The sequence below is a fragment of the Lithobates pipiens genome, unplaced genomic scaffold (assembly GCF_037356315.1).
Source record: "Lithobates pipiens isolate NorthernLeopardFrog02 unplaced genomic scaffold, aLitPip1_a1.2 Scaffold_16, whole genome shotgun sequence".
NCBI classification, from domain to species: Eukaryota; Metazoa; Chordata; class Amphibia; order Anura; family Ranidae; genus Lithobates; species Lithobates pipiens.
In genome coordinates, this window is record NW_027507748.1 from 21,917,299 (window position 1) to 21,930,414 (window position 13,116).

Sequence of the window (13,116 nt, forward strand, 5' to 3'; positions counted from 1 at the left end):
AGGGTACTAGCAAAGCAGCTGCCAACGCGTCCTCTTCCCTCGTTTCAATGTCATTAGTAGGGATGAGCTTAGTGTTCGAGTCAAACATACGTTTGACTCGAACATCGGCTGTTCGCACGTTCGGCGAATACCGAACGTTATGGGCCGTTCGCACCACATTCGTGTGGTGCTCACCGCCCACAATGCACTGCGCCATCGCAGTGCATTGCTTGCCCATGATTGGCCAAGCATGCACTGTGACCCCGCATGCTTGGCCAATCACAGCGCCAGCAACGAGGAGAGCCATGATTGGCCACAGGCAAGATGCCTGTGGCCAATCATAGCTCAGGCTGTGTAGTACACGCCGCACACTATATAAGGCCGCCAGCGTGGCGGCCTTGTGTAGTGTGTTGGCGTCTGTAGGAGTTAGTGGGTGTTCTCTGTGTACCTTCAACACAGTATACACCGTTCGTTATCGGCTGATTTTGTGTTCTTGCTCTTCTGTAGTGGGTGTTGTCTGCGTGCCCTGATCGCAGTATACACTGTTATATCCACCTATATAGCTAGCTATATTGCTCTTCTCTAATAGAGCTTGCAGTCAGTTGTAGGAGATTGTGCGTGTTGTCTGCGTGCCCTGACCACACTATACACCATTATATCCACCTATATAGCTAGCCAGGGCCAGATTAAGAACATCATGGGCCTGGTGCTGAGGATTTTGGTGGGGCCTTTTACAAACAATAAATAAATAAAAATTCTAACTATTTTTTGTTATAACAAATTAAATTAAAGAGAGAGAGGGAGGATGAGAGAGAGAGAGAGGGAGAGAGAAAGGGGATGAAAGAGGTGTGAGGGGTAAGGGAGGGAGGATGAGAGAGGAAGGGGGGGGGGTGGGAGAGAGAGGACGCACATGAGCATGTGTGGGAATGACATCAACGCAGCCTGGCCAAGGCAAGTGACCTAAGGCACAGAACCCAGAATGAAGACCGGGTGAAGATGGAAGTGCCCGGGCCCCGCCGGATTGACCACAGCACAGCACTGGAGGGCTCAGTCTGACAGGTAAGTGTACCCTAATGTGCTAATATGCTGGGCATACTTGTACATTATGGCATAACCTACCCCAGGGCCTCTAAAAAGTAGTAATGTTAGAAAAGTTTACTACCGCTTTAATATCACAGGAGCCTCTCATGGGGCCCCTACTGACCCTGTGGCCCTTGGGCACTGCCTAAGTGCATAGTTGTCAACATTTCAAAAATATATTCAGGGACGCTTTTTTTACAAGTGCTATATTTAGAGTAGCTGACATCCCCCGTGTTCCTCTATACATCACAATAGTAATTACAAAATTAAATAAGTACTAATAATGGGGCAGAACAAATATGAGGACTGTGACATTTTCTTTAGTTGAACTGACAAAAGTGCCCATTCTAGAGCTAGTAACATTGAGGATATTCAGTATCATTTTAAAGAATAGTGATGGCCGAACGGTTCGCCCGGCGGTCGTTTCGCGGCGAATTTCCGACTTTCGCCGTCCGCGGGTTCGAACGCCTTTTTCCGTCGTTCGCCCCGGCGGACTTACGTGTTTAATGTATACAAGAACTTTAACCTTTCGTGACACGTTTATCATGTGTTACAGGACAACCAATTGAGACATGACAGCTCATGGACACTTGGACATTCCCCCTAACCTATAAATACACCCGATCCGGTGGCCATTTTACATTCTTTCTTCTGTCACTGTAGGGAAAGGATCCTGTGTGGAGTAGGGACAGAGAAAACGCTAGCTATTTGGTACACAAAAGTTCTTTTCAGGACTGGTATAGGTGTTAGGTCAGCAGCCTGAGTTTCTTTTGTCAGTTTAGATAAAGGGACAGAGCGCTGTATGCTGCTATTTTAGGGACAGCTCAGCCAGATTAGTCTTTCTTCATCATCATCATCATCATCATCATTAGCTGTTACTATCAGGTCCACAAAAGAGCTGTTCCAGCTAATCGTTCCAGCCTACTCTTTTTTGCCAATTTGTATAGGGACAGGCAGGAAGCAGTGTTGTCAGGCAGTGAGGATAATTTTAAAGACTTGCTGTTACTATTAGTTCCACAAAGGTTCTTTTCAGGACTGGTATCAGTGGTACGGTAATAGGCTTGTACACGTATAATATTCTTTCTTCCAAATATAGAAAGAATATTATACTTGACTGCTGCCCTTCTGCTGCAGTCTGCTAATCATTCACAACTCACTTGTTCCACAAAGCTCTTTATCAGGACTGGTAACTTGGTCTGTCTAGGGTGCTACGGTACATAGGCTTGGGTGCGGTACAGTCTGCTGTTCTGTAAGGACCGCTATCGGTCCACAATACATAGGGTTGCCGTGCACTACTGCTGACCGCTGCCCTATACTGCAGCAGTCCTTCATTGGTATAGGGACTGACGTACAGTCTGCTAATCACTAACACACAACCTGCTTGGTCCACAAAAGTTCTTATAAGGACTGGTAACTTGGTATAGGGTGCTACGGTACATAGGCCTGAGTGCAGTACAGTCTGCTGTTCTGTAAGGACCGCTATCGGTCCACAATACATAGGGTTGCCGTGCACTACTGCTGACCGCTGCCCTATACTGCAGCAGTCCTTCAGCGGTATAGGGACTGACGCACAGTCTGCTAAACACTAACACACAACCTGCTTGGTCCACAAAAGTTCTTATAAGGACTGGTAACTTGGTATAGGGTGCTACGGTACATAGGCCTGAGTGCAGTACAGTCTGCTGTTCTGTAAGGACCGCTATCGGTCCACAATACATAGGGTTGACGTGCACTACTGCTGACCGCTGCCCTATACTGCAGCAGTCCTTCAGCGGTATAGGGACTGACGCACAGTCTGCTAAACACTAACACACAACCTGCTTGGTCCACAAAAGTTCTTATAAGGACTGGTAACTTGGTATAGGGTGCTACGGTACATAGGCCTGAGTGCAGTACAGTCTGCTGTTCTGTAAGGACCGCTATCGGTCCACAATACATAGGGTTGCCGTGCACTACTGCTGACCGCTGCCCTATACTGCAGCAGTCCTTCATTGGTATAGGGACTGACGTACAGTCTGCTAATCACTAACACACAACCTGCTTGGTCCACAAAAGTTCTTATAAGGACTGGTAACTTGGTATAGGGTGCTACGGTACATAGGCCTGAGTGCGTTACAGTCTGCTGTTCTGTAAGGACCGCTATCGGTCCACAATACATAGGGTTGCCGTGCACTACTGCTGACCGCTGCCCTATACTGCAGCAGTCCTTCATTGGTATAGGGACTGACGTACAGTCTGCTAATCACTAACACACAACCTGCTTGGTCCACAAAAGTTCTTATAAGGACTGGTAACTTGGTATAGGGTGCTACGGTACATAGGCCTGAGTGCGTTACAGTCTGCTGTTCTGTAAGGACCGCTATCGGTCCACAATACATAGGGTTGCCGTGCACTACTGCTGACCGCTGCCCTATACTGCAGCAGTCCTTCATTGGTATAGGGACTGACGTACAGTCTGCTAATCACTAACACACAACCTGCTTGGTCCACAAAAGTTCTTATAAGGACTGGTAACTTGGTATAGGGTGCTACGGTACATAGGCCTGAGTGCAGTACAGTCTGCTGTTCTGTAAGGACCGCTATCGGTCCACAATACATAGGGTTGCCGTGCACTACTGCTGACCGCTGCCCTATACTGCAGCAGTCCTTCAGCGGTATAGGGACTGACGCACAGTCTGCTAAACACTAACACACAACCTGCTTGGTCCACAAAAGTTCTTATAAGGACTGGTAACTTGGTATAGGGTGCTACGGTACATAGGCCTGAGTGCAGTACAGTCTGCTGTTCTGTAAGGACCGCTATCGGTCCACAATACATAGGGTTGCCGTGCACTACTGCTGACCGCTGCCCTATACTGCAGCAGTCCTTCAGCGGTATAGGGACTGACGCACAGTCTGCTAAACACTAACACACAACCTGCTTGGTCCACAAAAGTTCTTATAAGGACTGGTAACTTGGTATAGGGTGCTACGGTACATAGGCCTGAGTGCAGTACAGTCTGCTGTTCTGTAAGGACCGCTATCGGTCCACAATACATAGGGTTGCCGTGCACTACTGCTGACCGCTGCCCTATACTGCAGCAGTCCTTCATTGGTATAGGGACTGACGTACAGTCTGCTAATCACTAACACACAACCTGCTTGGTCCACAAAAGTTCTTATAAGGACTGGTAACTTGGTATAGGGTGCTACGGTACATAGGCCTGAGTGCAGTACAGTCTGCTGTTCTGTAAGGACCGCTATCGGTCCACAATACATAGGGTTGCCGTGCACTACTGCTGACCGCTGCCCTATACTGCAGCAGTCCTTCAGCGGTATAGGGACTGACGCACAGTCTGCTAAACACTAACACACAACCTGCTTGGTCCACAAAAGTTCTTATAAGGACTGGTAACTTGGTATAGGGTGCTACGGTACATAGGCCTGAGTGCAGTACAGTCTGCTGTTCTGTAAGGACCGCTATCGGTCCACAATACATAGGGTTGCCGTGCACTACTGCTGACCGCTGCCCTATACTGCAGCAGTCCTTCATTGGTATAGGGACTGACGTACAGTCTGCTAATCACTAACACACAACCTGCTTGGTCCACAAAAGTTCTTATAAGGACTGGTAACTTGGTATAGGGTGCTACGGTACATAGGCCTGAGTGCGTTACAGTCTGCTGTTCTGTAAGGACCGCTATCGGTCCACAATACATAGGGTTGCCGTGCACTACTGCTGACCGCTGCCCTATACTGCAGCAGTCCTTCATTGGTATAGGGACTGACGTACAGTCTGCTAATCACTAACACACAACCTGCTTGGTCCACAAAAGTTCTTATAAGGACTGGTAACTTGGTATAGGGTGCTACGGTACATAGGCCTGAGTGCAGTACAGTCTGCTGTTCTGTAAGGACCGCTATCGGTCCACAATACATAGGGTTGACGTGCACTACTGCTGACCGCTGCCCTATACTGCAGCAGTCCTTCAGCGGTATAGGGACTGACGCACAGTCTGCTAAACACTAACACACAACCTGCTTGGTCCACAAAAGTTCTTATAAGGACTGGTAACTTGGTATAGGGTGCTACGGTACATAGGCCTGAGTGCAGTACAGTCTGCTGTTCTGTAAGGACCGCTATCGGTCCACAATACATAGGGTTGCCGTGCACTACTGCTGACCGCTGCCCTATACTGCAGCAGTCCTTCAGCGGTATAGGGACTGACGCACAGTCTGCTAAACACTAACACACAACCTGCTTGGTCCACAAAAGTTCTTATAAGGACTGGTAACTTGGTATAGGGTGCTACGGTACATAGGCCTGAGTGCAGTACAGTCTGCTGTTCTGTAAGGACCGCTATCGGTCCACAATACATAGGGTTGCCGTGCACTACTGCTGACCGCTGCCCTATACTGCAGCAGTCCTTCATTGGTATAGGGACTGACGTACAGTCTGCTAATCACTAACACACAACCTGCTTGGTCCACAAAAGTTCTTATAAGGACTGGTAACTTGGTATAGGGTGCTACGGTACATAGGCCTGAGTGCGTTACAGTCTGCTGTTCTGTAAGGACCGCTATCGGTCCACAATACATAGGGTTGCCGTGCACTACTGCTGACCGCTGCCCTATACTGCAGCAGTCCTTCATTGGTATAGGGACTGACGTACAGTCTGCTAATCACTAACACACAACCTGCTTGGTCCACAAAAGTTTTTATAAGGACTGGTAACTTGGTATAGGGTGCTACGGTACATAGGCCTGAGTGCAGTACAGTCTGCTGTTCTGTAAGGACCGCTATCGGTCCACAATACATAGGGTTGCCGTGCACTACTGCTGACCGCTGCCCTATACTGCAGCAGTCCTTCATTGGTATAGGGACTGACGTACAGTCTGCTAATCACTAACACACAACCTGCTTGGTCCACAAAAGTTTTTATAAGGACTGGTAACTTGGTATAGGGTGCTACGGTACATAGGCCTGAGTGCAGTACAGTCTGCTGTTCTGTAAGGACCGCTATCGGTCCACAATACATAGGGTTGCCGTGCACTACTGCTGACCGCTGCCCTATACTGCAGCAGTCCTTCATTGGTATAGGGACTGACGTACAGTCTGCTAATCACTAACACACAACCTGCTTGGTCCACAAAAGTTTTTATAAGGACTGGTAACTTGGTATAGGGTGCTACGGTACATAGGCCTGAGTGCAGTACAGTCTGCTGTTCTGTAAGGACCGCTATCGGTCCACAATACATAGGGTTGCCGTGCACTACTGCTGACCGCTGCCCTATACTGCAGCAGTCCTTCATTGGTATAGGGACTGACGTACAGTCTGCTAATCACTAACACACAACCTGCTTGGTCCACAAAAGTTTTTATAAGGACTGGTAACTTGGTATAGGGTGCTACGGTACATAGGCCTGAGTGCAGTACAGTCTGCTGTTCTGTAAGGACCGCTATCGGTCCACAATACATAGGGTTGACGTGCACTACTGCTGACCGCTGCCCTATACTGCAGCAGTCCTTCAGCGGTATAGGGACTAAGAGTTTTGTCACAGGGTGATTTAAAAAATGACAGGCAGAGGAAGAGGCAGGCCCTTCCGCAGGGGTGGTAGGGGTAGGGCAGGAGCAACAGCCTTGAGCCAAAGTGGGAAGTTGCAGAAGGTGCGTTCAATTACTTTAAAGGACGCACCAGACTTGGTTGAGTGGCTCACTCAGCCTTATTCTTCTGCACCCTCCTCATCCTCTCGATCTGCACCCTCTTCTTCACTCTCTGCTATGTGCACCCCCAAAGACACTACCACCAACAACACGACCACCACCACCACCACCACATACCTTCCGCTTGAGTCACTGGAATTATTTTCCGATCCATATCAAGAGGACATTTCTGATGCGCAGCCACTCTTGGTATTGGATCAGGAAGAGGAGGTAGCAACAAGCGCTACTCAGCAGTCTGACGCCAGTACCCAGATCAGCCCAAGGAGGAGGTTGGTCCCCGGTGTTGCTGCCTACTCTACTTATAGCGGTGGGGAAGGTGACGTTGATGATGACGTGTCTAGTGATGTCACGTGGGTGCCCACAAGAGAGGAAGAGGAGGGGAGTTCAGAGGGAGATATGGACCAGCAGATAGGGAGGAGAAGCAGCAATGACTTACATTGCACAGCAGGGACAAAGCAGACTGCAAATGTATCAGGAGCGAGTCATCGACCATGTACGGTCACATCTGGCGCTCCCAGGACACCGGCACATGGCTCCGCAGTGTGGGCTTTTTTTAACGTGTCCGCTGCTGACAATAGCGTTGCCATCTGCAATCTTTGCAGTCAACGCGTTAGTCGCGGTAAGCCCAATACTCACCTAGGGACGACCGCCTTAAGAAGGCACATGAGCAGCCATCACCGAGCCCAGTGGGAGCAACGGAACACACAAAGCCACACTGCAGGCTCTCACCGTCCAGCCTCGTCTTCTACTTCTCCTTCTCCTCTCTCCTCACAATTGTCCTCCACTCCACCTTCCATCACGCCAAGCTCACATTTTTCTGCAAAAAGGCAGGCTTCCGTGGGCCTAATGTTTGAGCGTAAAAAAATGATGACGCCGGATAACCCTCTTGCCCAACGGTTGGCGGCTGGCTTGTCAGAACTCATAGCCCGCCAACTACTGCCATATAAACTGGTGGACTCGGAGGCCTTTCGCAAATTTGTGGCCATTGGAACACCACAATGGAAGGTCCCAGGAAGGAAGTATTTCTCAGAGAAGGGCATCCCAGAGCTATATGGCCATGTTCAGCGGCAAGTGAATGTATCTCTGGCACACAGTGTCGGTGCCAAGATACATCTGACCACAGACACGTGGTCTAGCAAACACGGGCAGGGAAGGTATATCAGTTTTACTGCCCACTGGGTGAACCTTCTGACGGCCGTCAAGCATGTAACCCGTGGCACCCGTGTAGATTTGGTTTTACCGCCACGGATTGCATGCAGGCCTGACTCTTCTTCTCCTCCTCCTACTCCATCCTCCTCCCTCTCCTCCTCAGCTGCCTCCTCCTTTTCCGCTGCTAGCGTCTCTTCCACTGCACCGCCCAAGCTCCCCAGAACCTATTCCACATGCCAGGTGAGATGTTGCCATGCCGTGCTGCGTCTGTTGTGCCTGGAAGCAAAGAGCCACACTGGCCCGGCACTCCTTTCAGCTTTGCGTTCACAGGCAGATGAGTGGCTAACACCGCTCAATTTGACAGTTGGTAAAGTGGTGTGTGACAACGGTGCCAATCTGCTTAGCGCATTGAAACAGGGCAAAATCACGCACGTGCCGTGCATGGCACACGTCTTAAACTTGGTCGTGCAGCGATTCCTTGTCAAATACCCTGGGGTCCAGGACATCTTGCGGCAGGCAAGGAAAATCTCGGCCCATTTCAGAAGATCTTACACGGCCATGGCTCGCCTTGCTGACATTCAGCGGCGACACCATCTGCCGGTCAGACGTCTTATTTGCGATTGCCCGACGCGATGGAACTCAACCTTCTATATGCTTGATAGGCTGCTCCAGCAGAAACGTGCAGTTAACGTCTACCTGTATGAACTCTGCGAAAGAAACGGTTCTGGGGAGCTGGGTTTTTTTTCACCGCGCCAGTGGCTGCTCATGCGCGACACATGCAGACTTCTGCGGCCATTTGAGGAGATCACCAAACTGGTCAGTCGCAGCCATGGCGCCATCAGTGACATGGTACCTTATGCCTTCTTTCTGGAGCGTGCATTGCGTCGTGTCATTGATCAGGCTGTGGAGGAGCAGGAGCGGGAAGATGAGGAAGTCGCAATGCTGGATGAATTCCCAGGGGGGGCTACTCTATCTGAGACAAGTCAACAACAGGAGTCTGATGAGGAGTCAGAGGAGGATGGTGCCGGGGCGGATGAGCAGGAGCAAGAAGAGCATGCTTTAAACCTTTCTGGGATCCCTGTTGTGCGAGGATGGGGAGAGGAGAATGAAGAGGACGACATTATCCTGGATGATGAGCAGGAGCCAGGCCACCACACCGCTTCCACTTTAGTGCAAATGGGGGCCTTCATGCTCCAGTGTTTTAATAGGGACCCCCGTATAAAAAGCATGAGGGTCAAGGACCAGTACTGGGTGGCAACGTACTTAGACCCCCGGTACAAACACAAAATGGCGGAAATGTTACCGCCGTCGCAGAGGGCTGTCAGAATGCAGCACTTCCAGGCCTTGCTTCGAGAAATGCTGCATTCTGCTTTTGCGTGCGCTGGCAGAGGAGCAATTCCCACTCCCAGAGAAGGATTTGCGGGTACCAATCCAACAGCGCCTGCAAGAAGAGGCCGGTTTGAAGATGTGTTGGTGACTTCGGATATGAGGTCATTCTTTCAGCCGACCCATCGACAGGTGTCATCCGGATCCAGCATCAGGGAACGCCTAGACCGTCAGGTGTCCGACTACATTGGGTTAACGGCCGATGTGGACGCTCTGAGGAGTGATGAACCCCTAGACTACTGGGTGGGCAGGCTTGACCTCTGGCCAGAGCTTGCCCAATTTGCAATCGAACTGTTGGCTTGCCCCTCATCCAGTGTCCTGTCCGAAAGGACGTTCAGCGCAGCAGGGGGGATTGTGACCGATAAGCGTACTCGCCTAGCTCACCACAGTGTTAACTACCTCACATTTCTAAAAATGAATGAGGCATGGATCTCGGAGGAATTCAACACATGTGATCAGTAGACCATGTATATGTCTATAAACAATTTTTGGAATCAAGCACACAGACCTTCTTAATTCATTTGGCTCACTTCCCTGACCCAAAAAAGCACACCGTACTATATGCCCCTACCCTCCTCTTTGAAGAGGTTGAGCGGTGTCATATTTCTACTGGGGCTGCTTATTATGAGGGGTTCCCACCATCCCTGTGCTGTGCTGACTTCCTCCTGGGTGTTCTTATTATGAGGGGCTCCCACCATCCCTGTGCTGTGCTGACTTCCTCCTGGGGGTTCTTATTATGAGGGGATCACACCATCCCTGTGCTGTGCTGACTTCCTCCTGGGGGTTCTTATTATGAGGGGATCACACCATCCCTGTGCTGTGCTGACTTCCTCCTGGGGGTTCTTATTATGAGGGGATCACACCATCCCTGTGCTGTGCTGACTTCCTCCTGGGGCTGCTTACGGTGCTGCTGTCAGCGCTGTATGTCACGGAGCTGCTGTCAGCGCTGTATGTCACGGAGCTGCTGTCAGCGCTGTATGTCACGGAGCTGCTGTCAGCGCTGTATGTCACGGAGCTGCTGTCAGCGCTGTATGTCACGGAGCTGCTGTCAGCGCTGTATGTCACGGAGCTGCTGTCAGCGCTGTATGTCACGGAGCTGCTGTCAGCGCTGTATGTCACGGTGCTGCTGTCAGCGCTGTATGTCACGGAGCTGCTGTCAGCGCTGTATGTCACGGAGCTGCTGTCAGCGCTGTATGTCACGGAGCTGCTGTCAGCGCTGTATGTCACGGAGCTGCTGTCAGCGCTGTATGTCACGGAGCTGCTGTCAGCGCTGTATGTCACGGTGCTGCTGTCAGCGCTGTATGTCACGGAGCTGCTGTCAGCGCTGTATGTCACGGAGCTGCTGTCAGCGCTGTATGTCACGGTGCTGCTGTCAGCGCTGTATGTCACGGAGCTGCTGTCAGCGCTGTATGTCACGGTGCTGCTGTCAGCGCTGTATGTCACGGAGCTGCTGTCAGCGCTGTATGTCACGGAGCTGCTGTCAGTGCTGTATGTCACGGAGCTGCTGTCAGCGCTGTATGTCACGGAGCTGCTGTCAGCGCTGTATGTCACGGAGCTGCTGTCAGCGCTGTATGTCACGGTGCTGCTGTCAGCGCTGTATGTCACGGAGCTGCTGTCAGCGCTGTATGTCACGGAGCTGCTGTCAGTGCTGTATGTCACGGAGCTGCTGTCAGCGCTGTATGTCACGGAGCTGCTGTCAGCGCTGTATGTCACGGAGCTGCTGTCAGCGCTGTATGTCACGGTGCTGCTGTCAGCGCTGTATGTCACGGAGCTGCTGTCAGCGCTGTATGTCACGGAGCTGCTGTCAGCGCTGTATGTCACGGAGCTGCTGTCAGCGCTGTATGTCACGGAGCTGCTGTCAGCGCTGTATGTCACGGAGCTGCTGTCAGCGCTGTATGTCACGGTGCTGATGTCAGTGCTCTGTATTACGGTGCTGCTGTCAGTGCTCTGTATCTCCTGCACCCTCTTGTTTGCCTACCCTGGTCCCTGACCTTCCCTCTCCTCCATTGCCTTCATTAGCTCCATAGTCCTGAATTGTCAGAACAATTTCCCAAATAAAAAAAAAATGCTTGTAGTTATCGATCCCAAATTCACCTCATACATGTATTATGCTATTGTCCAGGTGGTGGGACTACGTGCTACCCCCTAATAATTACCCCGTGGCCGCAAATTCGACCTAAAGGTTTGCGAAATTCGCCTCCCATTGAAGTCAATGGAGCCCGCGGCGAACGGTCGTTTTCGCGAACGTTTGTGCCCGTTCGCGTTTCGCGTTCGCGAAACGTCCCGTCGGAAGTTCGTCCATCACTATTAAAGAACAGTTTTTGTGGGTAAGAGGCATAGGGGAGGAGTATGGATGGTATAAAAGTGGGAAGTATGTGCACGTGAAGGAGAGGAATGTGGAGGGTCTAACAGTGGGCACTATGTACATGAGAGGAGTGCAGAGGGTATGGCAGAAGGCACTATGTACAGGAGAGGAGTGTGAAGGGTATGACAGTGGGCAGTATGCACAGCAGAGGAGTGTAGAGGGTATGACATTGGACCCTATGTATAAGAGAACAATGTGAAGGGTATGACAGTGAGCAATATGTACAGGAGTGTGGAGGGTATCACAGTAGGCACTATGTACAGGAGAGAAGTGTGCAGAGCAGGACAGTAAGCAGTAATTACAGGACAGGGGTGTGGAGGGAGGGTATGGCGGTAGGCACTATGTATAGGAGAGGAGTATGGAGGGTATCACAGTGAGTAGTATGTACAGGGGAGGAGTGTGGAGGGTATCACAGTGGGCACTATGTATACGAGAGAAGTGTGGAGGGTATGACAGTGGGCACTATGTATAGGAGAGAAGTGTGGAGGGTTGACAGTGGGCACTATGTATAGGAGAGAAGTGTGGAATGTATGACAGTGGGAACTATGTATAGGAGAGGAGTATGGAGGAGTATGACAGTGAGTAGTATGTACAGGAGAGGCAGGAGAGGAGTGTGGAAGGTATGACAGTGGGCACTATGTATAGGAGAGAAGTGGTGGAGGTATGACAGTAGGCACTATGTATAGGAGAGGAGTGTGGAGGGTATGACAGTGAGCAGTATGTACAGGAGAGGAGTGTGGAGGGTATGACGGTGGGCACTATGTGTAGGAGAGGAGTGTATGACAGCGGGCACTATGTACAAGAGACGAGTGTGTAGGATATGACAGCGGGCGTTATGTATAGGAGAGAAGTGTGGATCGTATGACAGTGAGCAGTATGTACAGAAGAGAAGTGTGAAGAGTATGACAGTGAGCAGTATGTACAGGAGAGAAGTGTGGAGAGTATGACAGTGAGCAGTATGTACAGGAGAGAAGTGTGGAGAGTATGACAGTGGGCACTATATATAGGAGAGAAGTGTGGAGAGTATGACAGTGGGCACTATGTATAGGAGAGAAGTGTGGAGAGTATGACAGTGAGCAGTATGTACAGGAGAGAAGTGTGGAGAGTATGACAGTGGGCACTATATATAGGAGAGAAGTGTGGAGAGTATGACAGTGGGCACTATGTATAGGAGAGGAGGATGAAGTAATCTTGGAAGGAAAAATGTAAAGGTTTGTGGAAGGATGTTTAGGGACTCCGTAGTGGTTAAGCGGGCCAGACATGGGTTAAAATGACACCAATTAAGCAGAGACCAGCCATAGTCGATCTATGTATGGGCTAGCTGGTTTTACACAAGTCAACCTATTAACCGACTTGAGTACAACCAGCCTGTCAGGTTTTCCCCAAAACAATCAGTGCTGCCAGCTATAGTTAGCAACACTAATCATTGTATTTACTGGCAGAACACAATAAC